Genomic DNA, 9,030 nt, shown 5'->3' with positions numbered 1-9,030 from the left:
GTGACTGTGCTCACATTCCATCTATGTGGCCTAAATATTCAGCAGATGCTCATTTAGCCTCCTCCTCCTCCTCTCCTTTCTTCTCCCCTCCCCTCTCCTTTAAAGCTTTCCAGATGCTCCCCCGTTCAAACTGTGGAATGCACAACTTCATGTCTCCTTAAAGCGTCACACCCTCCCCCCTTCTCTTTTTTTGCATCTTTTCTCCCTCCCTCCCCACTCCTCCCCCTTTTTATGTTCATAATTAAACCTCACTGTGTTTGGCTGTCTTGTCTTCCCATTTCCTCTCACTTGTAATCAGATATGGCATAAGGACACACACTGTTTACTCAAGAGGTATAGATACTTGTCTTAAACAAGGCTGGTAAAAGCAGAAGTACTGATTCAACTCAGTTTACAGTGAAAAAGTATCGGCTCTAAATGTACTGTTGTCTGTTTTGTTCTGTTTTTACATCGTTTTCATCTTGTTACATCTGTCTTGCCTGAAGAGCACTGATGCATTCACCAAGGAATCATGTTTTCTGTGTGTTTTTGTCAAATCCAGTCTTGCTTTTGGGAATAATCAATAATTCCCCTCAAAATGCATTAATATTAAGTAACAGGCCTCTTTTTAAAATGTAAGGAGTAGAAAGTACAGATATTTTTGTTAAAATAGGGAGAAAAAATAAAAAGTTGATAACTACAAATACCTGAAGCTTATGTACAGTAGCAAAGTATTTATACTTTGTTATCCCCCACTTCTGCTTGTAATTAACATTGTTATTTTTTCCTGATCTGTGTAGATCACATTTAGTATTGGACTGATATATTGCAGTGCAGCTTTCAGTGTAAAGCAGGGTTTCTCAAGGTGCGTCCTGTGGGCAAGTGACAGCCCTCTGAAACATTTTGTGCAGCCCCCGGGCTTGACATGAAATGCATGCATTATATTTTGGTATTTCCATTTCAGTACTTTCACTTTCATTGAAAGCACTTCTTGGCTACCGCGTCAAACTTTGTCCCCTGTCTGTCAAGTTAGGAATGACACCCCGGGGTTTCTGCAGGTCTGAAATCTGCAGGTCTGAAATCCAAAATTAGAATTTTAGACCTTAAAATGTCTTCAAATGTGACAGAATTAAACAAAATGTCTTAAATACAAGTTTGGCAGGTCCTACAGATTCATCTGGATTTGGAAGTTCATGTTGCTTTTATATAGCTGCATGAACTTCAGTTTCACTTTTAAATCTGTTTTTGGGAAAAGTTGTATTGATCATGCTGTTAACAACTACAGAACAAAACCTACATAGAACCAGTAATCACTAATGCAAACTGTACAGCTTGGTCAGAATTTATCAGAGCACACCCTGCTAAGGTTTGTCTAGAAGTGAGTAGTAAAAACTGTTTCTATTAACAGTACTTTCATCTAATATGGGTCAGTGCAAATTCAGCATGATCTGACTCTAGAGCAGTACATTAGATGAGGAATTTGAAGCCCGCTGCACCTTGTGCAAGAAAACATTCAAACTAGGAACTTTGGTTGTCATTCAAGTTGCTGTCAGAAAAACACAAAGCCACTGTGAAAAGTACCAGCAGCAAATGCTGCCATCACCCAGTAGTCCTTTGTTCACATTGAGAGCAACACTTGAGTCCAGCCTCATGTGAACCTGAACTAACAATGTTCTGGGACTTCAATGTTCCTTCATTACTTCTGTTCTTTTTACCAGTATGGATATGAAATTTATCTTGAATTGTGTTCATAATGGTCCTAAAAAAAGGCCTGAAGAAGTCTTGCATTTATCCTGTTGAAACCTGCAGAAACCATGCAGCTTGTAGATGGCATGGCAACGTGTGGGACCTCACTGGTTATTCTATGATCGATGCTAGTGTTGTTAAAGTTAGCGATTTCAGTGGACAACTCAGCAGTTTAATGTGTAAGTGAGATGGAAAATCCACCATGGAAAAAATATAGTTCAGGGGACAAAGTGAGTTTCAGGGAAGAATCAACTCTTACTTCATTAGACCTGGGAGAACAGATGAAGTGATCTGTCTTATTTGTAAAGAGGGGAATTCTATGCCCAGTGAGCTAAGTGTTTAATGTCATTATTAGACCAGTCAAAAATTCTATGACATGTGTGGCCCTCAGTCAAATGCTGGCTCTCAGTCATCAACACTTTGAGAACCTGTGATATAAACTCTTAGGCTTGGTTGCAGCAACAAGGATTAATTTTTAAACCCAATTAAATCATGATTAGATTTAATTCTACTGCACCAAAACTTTAAACTCCAAGTTAAAAATGTGGTCCAGTATTAACTTTACACTTACACTTGGGGTTTAACTATTAAAAAAGCTGCCTTTTTGAGATGGACAGAGCAATGTAATCCAGTTGCTCGAATAAAGTTATGGGACAGACTCAACTCAATAGTTTTATGATATGTGTCTGGTCTTTCTTTCACTCCAGTTGATAATTTGGAAAACACGTTTTTCTAAAAGGAGGAGAAATAAGAGCTTCTCTGCCAAACCATCATGAGGCTAACAAGGGGAACTTTTTAGCTAGTCAGCAAACAAGCTAACATTTCTTTTTTCACTTTTTAGCTTGCTAGAAAAATGTGAAACATTTTTAAAATGTATTAACTAGCTAGCACAAAATATAGGCCTAACATTTGAGTGTGTTTACTCTTTAGCTAGTTAGCAAATTATGAACATTTTGTTAGCTTTTCAGCCATCTAGCAAATAATGCAATGTTTTGTTAAAAAATACAGAGCCGCCTAAAATTGATGTTATCCCTCATTCTATGCTTACTAGGTCCTGGCAGCAAAATATATTTTTAAACTTGGGTAAGCAAGTATTTCCATATTAATTAAACTATTTAATTTTGGTTTAAATCACTAAATGTGGATTTACTAAACTGAGATTTAACTGTACAACAGAGCTGTGCTGAATTTTAAATCTGGATTTACTCATTTTAAACCAGGTTTTGCAAAACTCTGATTATAACTAACCTAAGATTAATACAGTCTTTTCTGGTGTAACCCAGTCTTTTCCCGATTTTCAGTGGTGTCTCTGCCCAATAAAATCAAAATCAGAAGCAAAGCCTGAATACTTGTAAGTTTGAGGAGTATGAAAATACCCAAAAGACAAAATATTGGCATGATATTTTATGTTAATCAGAAACTCACATCAGTGAAATCCTAACACAGCTAACAAAAGCTCAGTCTAAAGGTCACTCTCTCCTTTTGCTTCATTTCCATCCCTGCTTTATCACTTCAGCACTCATTCAACACATTTTATTTTGAATAAAACAGGCTCACAAAGCAAAATAAAATTCCCCCACTCTCTAAAACCCACAGATGCTAACATGCATGGACATGCACATGTGGTCAAAAGCACACACACACACACACACACACACACACACACACACACACACACACACACACACACACACACACACACACACACACACAGCCACAATTCAGTCAAGCGTGCTGGCTGTGCACCTGCTTCCTGTGCAAACAGAAGTGGTCATATGTGTTAAGAGTATGCGGACTCTCCCTCTGCTCAGCTGAACGTGACGATTAAGTGTGAATCTGCTTTCGTGCAAGTTATGACCAGTGGTGAGCAACCACTGGAGGGAGCTATGGTCCAGAGCACCACATGCCATAGTTACAGTAGTGGTAGTCATGGTAGGTGGTGGACTGTTATAGAGCAACAAGCCCATTACACAGCATGAAACATGGCTAGTGCTCCTTAAAGCACTGTTCCATCACTAATCATGTCACCAGGAGGGAATCAAGGAAATATCACTGTGGTGTCAAGTGTGCACTAAAGTCTCATCTAGACTGTGTCATAATACCAGTGTAGGTTACAGTATAATGGTGCTGCCAAACAAAGCTGATCCAATGAAAGCCTGACCCAATAAAAGCTGTATTCATTGATTTGTGGCCACTAGGGGGCAGTGAAACACAAACACTGACAAATATTTTAACTATATGAAGTTGGTTTGGCCAAATATATATAAAAAATATTAAACAGTGTTGCTTTAAAGCCACACTGAAAAAGATCTTATATCAAATGTGTTAGCAAACATTTGCCTGTTTATGCATCCAGAGCAACATTAATATTCATTTGTAATTGTGTTTGTGTAATGTAAGTCCAAAATTTACTTCTTTTAACTGTGTTTTGGGCCCTGTTCCTCAAATGTGGCTTAACTAATTCAGGCTAACATGCTGCTAACAGGCTAAAGTAATCGAGTTTATTGTCATCCTGCTAATTTGTTTCCTTGAACGCAGTGTTATGATCGATTTGTTAATCCTGGATGAATTTATCTCAAATAATTTTATTGTATCATTTTGCCTTTATCATCTTGAAGTAGAGGCTGAATGAGTGGAAAGGTGAAACCATGATCAACATTTATCCGATTGGCTGAGTGCTGATCATGTGACTGCAGGTACATGAGATAGGTAGGTTAGGTAGTTAGGTCTTAAGGCGGCTATGAAAATGAAATCTCGCTAATCTTGCTAATCTTGCTCTTGAAAAGCAGCTTTAATTAGGCTACATGAACAATTATCTTCACAGTGAGGTCTGCTGCTTAGCATTGTTTTAAGGTTTTAATGTTCAAATGACAAGTTTCAATTTTAATTTCATTTAATTTATTATATAGGAAAAGATTAAAAGTAACAAAATAAAATCAGTTGCAGTTAAACAGGCGTCAGGTTAAGTTAAAACTGGTTTACAGCAGGTTTCTGCTCATGTTCTGCAGCACATGAAACACAAAATCACATCACACAACAAAGACAGTCAACAAAAACAAGAATTCAAACAGCAACATGGACATATAGAGAGGCATGGAGTGTGTCCTTCCATCAGATAGCATTTATACACCTGTTTAAGATTTATAACAGAGGTTATTGTTCTAATATAGTATGAGATCTAATTCCAGAATTTGTTGTATGTGTGAAAAAATGATCTCTGACCATAGCTATTTTTATAAGCCAGTACTGGGATAATTGCATGGGAGACTGATCTAGTGATGCGTTCCAGTCTTATGTTGTGTCTTGGAAACAGATCAGTGAGTGTTGGAGACGTGTTATTGTCGTGAATCTGATGGTAAAATTTAATAGCTTGATTATTTGGGTAGTTCTGAAAAGTCATGGCATTAGAATGTGAAAGTGTAGTGCAGTGGTGAGTCCAGGGGGGGAAAGTTGCCATGGATCTTATAAGCTCTGCTCTACAGTCTCGCTATTGGTTCAGTAATGTCCTTTGTGGTGAGGGACCGGACTGGGTCTTGCTTGCATGTAAATACATGTCATGTCATGTTAAATTAAATGCCATATGTTGTGGCTTCATTTGTCTTTTAGTCAGAATTTAGTTGAGTTTATTTCTTTTCTCTTTTTTCACTCACAGCATCTCAGACAAAATTGATTTGGTTCAATTTTATTTCATTTTACAGTTTTAATTTATGTATATATTATTTTACCCTCCTTTACCATATATAAGTATAGGTACATCTTCATTTTGAAAAATTAAATTGTTGTCATTGCACAACCAGATCATTGTGATTTTACAATAATATGCATGTTTTCATCCAAGATAATATATCAACACTCGCGAGCCATTTGTATTTGAAATGACACCGTGTATGGGGTTTTCCCTAAAAAGTCATGGTCATGGTTCACCTGAGTGTCACTCAGCCTGCCCTTTTAAAGGTTTGGGCTTTAAAATATTATATTACATAAGTTATAGTTTAAAACATTCAAACACTAGCTGAAATTATCAACAGCATGTGAAGAAATAATAGTTTTGACGTTATTTCAAAGACATTTTTGTGTTATGTTGTAGAGATATCTGTTGAGGTTAGCATGCTAACCTGCTAGCCCCGGCCTGTCCACTCTTGTTATACAACTTTGCACCTCAAGAAGCAATCATCTGCTAGTCATAGCTCAGCTTCCTGCTTCACACCTCTCCTGTTCTCGCCTGCCGTGTCGTCATCCACAGAGTCCATTCTGGCGCTGCTCCCCATCAGCCTTCCTGGCTTCCCTTCCCTCACCTTGGGCCTGAAAATGGATCATTCAGTTATCCACACTGAAAAAAGACTTTTTAAAACAACTTAAAAAAAACCTTTAATTGGTAACACACAAGGTAATTAAGTTTTTTTCAAATCATTTTATAAGTTATATGAACACAGTAGCTTTAAGTCAGATGAACTTAATAATCTGATTGCATTCAAAATCAACAGGTTGCATTATTGCAACCTAAACTTAAGGCAGGGCAACTTAAATTTCCAGTTTTACAGCTCAGTTATTTGCTTTCGCCAAAAGTAAAATACTGCTTCTTAACAACCGAACAGCATGGTTTCAGGAAAAGTATTTTTTTTTTATAGTAACCTTAGTGTGTTATTTCAGTTTATTAAATATAATGAATATAATTGCTACTGTTAACTTGATTCAGTTTTAGCCTAACTTAATGGTAACTGGATTTGCTCAGTGATTTTACCGAAACAACACAATTTTACACTTCTGGTGGACCATTTTACATCTAACGTAATACATTATGTTCGTCTTGCATTAGACTTAACCTTCTTTATGAGTCACCAGGAGAAAATGGCAAAGATGTTGATGTCATGAAATCAGATGTACAGTAGTACTCATAAGAGAACCATAAGTGATGCGCTCTTACTGAAATAAGAATAGTGGGTTAAGGGAACAGGATGTAATTAAAGTTGTTATAATCCACAAAAATAGACATCACTAAAGCAGAAAGCTAAATGGGACTCATTCAAAACATTGCATTACCTCAGCTACCACTGAAAAGCACTTTTTACAGTGATAGTATGAAGAACAGGGCCTTGGTCTCCACCAGCTCCTGAGGAAAATATCTGTCTCTATAGATTTTAAATGTTACCCTCTACCTTTGTCTGTCTGCTGTTTGGTTCTGGGCTGTACAGTGTTTTTTGGAGAGGCTTTTTTTCAGTGAAAACAGCTGCCTGCTGCTGGAAACAAGGCTGGTGAGAGCACATGTAGTTTGTAAAAACTAAACAATGAACTAAAAGGTGCAGAGCTGTGGGCAGCTGTAGAGCTGAGTGATAACTCTCTGTGGGTTCATCATTATGAGCAACCCTGTTCATATTACACACAGCTGTTTTGATCTATTGCTACTGTACGAAAAATAGCTGGTGCAGGGTTAAAGATCCCCTACATAGGACAGCATGACCAGATTTTATCAGCAGGTTTTGTCGCACCATGCGCTGCAAAATAAAAGGTAAAAAGACTGAAAAGTCCTAAAAAATCTTTATTAACATTCTTATATACTTTAATACTTATCTACATTTCACTAGACTTTTCCGTTGGATCTCCGCTCTACTTGGCAAGCCCACTGCACTTACTGTGAAAATGTGATTTGTGGTATTTGTGTCAGTTGCAGGCCACCATATGCTGTGCCAGAAGCCTACTGTGGTGCTTCTGAACACAAGATTTCCTAACCAGCACTTCATCTTTTATCTGCTTTCTGAACACAGCTACTCTTTTCTGTTTCAGCTGAAATAGACACTGAACATTTGGTTGAGGTGATTCATTTGTTTACCAGGAGCTGGCTGCGGGATTTGACTGTCTTTCAAAATTCTTTACTGATGACAACAAATGAGGAGCAGAGAATGAGAGGAGCAGCTGTCTGCTCATACAGCATGAGGTTCTGTCCTGATGGAGATAATGAAGCTCAGGCCATATACTGTACAATTCATATACACATATTAACACACATTAATTCACTTATATACTGTATGTTCAAAACATAACGTAAGACTATTAATACTCAACTTGTAGGCTAAATCTGGCCCCCAGCGTGGTGCTGGGTGGCCCTCTAATCATTTTCTCAGTAACGGTGAAAATAAATTGATTCACACTGGGAACATTTTGTTGGTTTATACATTAATAAATGTTAAATCATGTTCGTCTCTGGAAATTTTAGCTTACACACACACTAAAAGAGTTTAGATATGCTATTTATTCTCTTCCTGGTAGGAGCAGTTTATGGTTTGTGTTTATAAATCCAACGTGATGAATGATTCCATGATGGAAGAGGTTCTGGCTCTTTTTAGAACCAGACAGATATATCAGTCAGACAATATTACCGGCTTGATATTGGCCTCACACAGCTATAGCTGTGTATATCGGTATCAGTATATATGTTGTCTGATTTTTTTTCATTGTATTAGCAACATTTTATGTATATTTGATCCTTTTTTCTTAATTGAAGTCATTTTGTTTTTTTTTTATTTATAGTTATTTAACTACTACAACTACTAAGGGTACCAGTGAAAGTAAATGTAACCTAAGAATTATCAACTCAAATGCAGTTATTAAATGGAGAAAAATATTTGATTTATCTGGCATGTATATAGTGTCAACCCTTGTATCAAGTTAATTTAGTTAATAAGTTAAAAAAAATAGTTAATAAGTCAGTTTGTTTGAAAACAAAGAAAGATGAATTATGGGTCTACTTTATTTTATCTGATAAATATTATTAACTGGCCCCTTTGTCATATTGCAAAAGTGGCCCCTGGTTGAGTATCCCTGCCTTTTACTATAGAAAGCGTTCCTCTCCTTCTCCTTCTCACATGTACTAATGAAATTTAGATTTCTTATCTTAATTTTTTAACTATTTCTTATTAGAGACAGGGTGGTGTTCAGATTACAATTTATACAGAAAATGGAAAAGCAGATTTAAAGGAAGTCAATTCAAGAGAGACCATAGAGGCAAACAAAGTTGTCCACAGAAATAAAAAATGCTATCATGTACATTAAACAAGACCAGAGTGTACAGGTATGCAAGTAGCTCTATGAGACTGTACTTTGAACAAAACGTTACACTTTAAAGGGACAGTTCAGTCTCAAAAATACATATTTTTTCCTCTGGCCTGTAGTGCTGTTTATACATCTAGATTGTTTTGGTGTGAGTTGCAGAGTTTTGGAGATAGGAGCTGTAGAGATGTCTGCCTTCTCTTCAACATAATGGGACTAAATGGGACTCGGCTTCTGGTGCACAAAATACAAAATAAATAA

This window comes from Lutjanus erythropterus, chromosome 18, assembly GCF_056507025.1.
Source record: "Lutjanus erythropterus isolate fLutEry1 chromosome 18, fLutEry1.hap2, whole genome shotgun sequence".
Taxonomy (NCBI): domain Eukaryota; kingdom Metazoa; phylum Chordata; class Actinopteri; order Lutjaniformes; family Lutjanidae; genus Lutjanus; species Lutjanus erythropterus.
The sequence above is the reverse complement of the archived record's forward strand: the minus strand, read 5'-3'. Positions refer to the sequence as shown.